Raw genomic sequence first — 1,552 nt, 5'->3', positions numbered from 1 at the left:
ACCTTTTCCTCCTATCCCAGAGAGACTAGCCCGGTTCAGGGGGCTCCTCCCTCCATCTCAGCACGCTCCAGGGAAGGAGGCGTGGCCACACGTATGAGCCCGCCTATAAAGGTAGCAGTGCCTTCACCCTCACCCTGAAGGTGACAGTTCCTTGGAACCTTCCTTGATCCTTGTGATCCCAGGCTCTAAGAGTCCACTCTTCCCAGCTCAGCTCAGTACCTCCTTACAGCCACAGGTGAGTTGCTGGGGGGCTTCTGGCTTGCCCCTTCTCTCCCAATAAAAGGAACATTTTGGTGCCTCCAGGATTTCCTAGGTAGCTACCTGTCTAGCACCTCCAAAAAGGGAGGCTCAGAGTGTTTTTAGTGATCAGGCAGTCTAGCCCCCTAGTGGGGAAACTGAGGCCAGGGGAAGAGGAGGACTTGCCCATGGTCCCACAGCTGGTACCAGACCTCTAGATATGGATGGCATCTCATTCAGGACTTCAGGACCCAGGCTCCAGCTCCATCCCCTAGTAAGTGACTCCCTGCCCACCATGGGGCTTCCCCATCAAGGCCACCTGGCAGGCTGGAATATGTGCAGCCCCTCCCTCAGGCTTTCTGATGACAGGCGCTTCTCCTTGGGTGGGCAGGATGAAAGGAGGGGGTTGGCTGGGTTCTTACCAGCTATACCCTGCCCTAGCCTAAGAAGCTACCCCTGGCAAATTTTACCCTCCCAAGGGTGGCTTGTCAGTGCTGAGATGTCCTAGACAGCTGAGACAATAGAGGCAGATCTGTGCAGGAGTCCCAGGCCTTTCCTATCTCATTGACCATCTTCTTTGTCCTTTGCTGGTAGACAATCAGGGTGACAGATTGCCAACTGCAGGGAGCTAGAAATACCAGTCCCTAAAAACTCACCAGTCACATCTCCCTTGGCCTCCTACCATCTTACAAAGGCTGCAGGTCCTTGGGACACCCATTGTGCAGAAGGGGACACCATGGCACACCAAAGCCTGGTACGGTCCTCTGTTCACTCTGGGATCCAGTGTGATTTAGCCCCTCCAGGAAGCCTCCCTCCACTATAATACTTGTGGTAGGAACCATCCATCTCCCTGTCTTGTGGTTCTCCTGTGGGGAGCCTCACTGTTAAGACTGTCGGCTTCCCCATGGTAGATCTGAGTTTCCTCTTCCCTCTGGATCCAGCTGGGCACTCTGAACTGAGGGATCTTGTCTCACCCTCTCTCAAGTGTTGAAATTGGACCCCAGAAAAGTAAAATGTGCAGTCCAAGATCACTTTGACTATAATGTTGGGTCTACTGACCTCCAGTCCAGGGTAGCAGGCAGATGCCTGATATGTTGGAGAGAGTGGTTTATGAATTTAAACACTTTTTTAGGTCAAGCTTACAGAGAAAGTATTGTCTCAGTTTCCTTTCAGTTTAGATCCATTCCTGGTTTCCCTGATTCCAGTCTGGGGTTTTCTTACAGCCTAGTGGGAACCTTCCATTTATTCTCTGTTCTCTGGTAACCTGCAAAAGGGGAGGTCCAAACTGTTCATTCATTGAGAATTGAGCCAAAAA

General features: G+C 51.9%; 1 protein-coding gene across 4 annotated transcripts in view; it reads left to right on the top strand.

Annotated features, from left to right (window-relative positions):
- The first annotated feature begins 122 nt into the window (after positions 1-122).
- The window catches only part of CYP1A1 (cytochrome P450 family 1 subfamily A member 1), a 6,380-nt gene continuing 4,950 nt past the window's right edge, over positions 123-1,552 (top strand). For 2 of the 4 annotated variants that reach the window (XM_017874943.1, XM_017874942.1), the window contains exon 1: positions 134-235. The gene's annotated coding sequence lies outside the window, so the exon portion shown is untranslated. Of the gene's footprint in view, positions 236-1,552 lie in introns of all 4 variants that reach the window. The other 2 variants (XM_017874944.1, XM_017874946.1) reach the window with 2 other exon arrangements.

The sequence above is a fragment of the Rhinopithecus bieti genome, unplaced genomic scaffold (assembly GCF_001698545.2).
Source record: "Rhinopithecus bieti isolate Rb0 unplaced genomic scaffold, ASM169854v2 scaffold_9693, whole genome shotgun sequence".
Lineage (NCBI taxonomy): Eukaryota > Metazoa > Chordata > Mammalia > Primates > Cercopithecidae > Rhinopithecus > Rhinopithecus bieti.
Note: the sequence above shows the minus strand (reverse complement) of the source record. Positions and strands in the feature narration are given on the sequence as shown.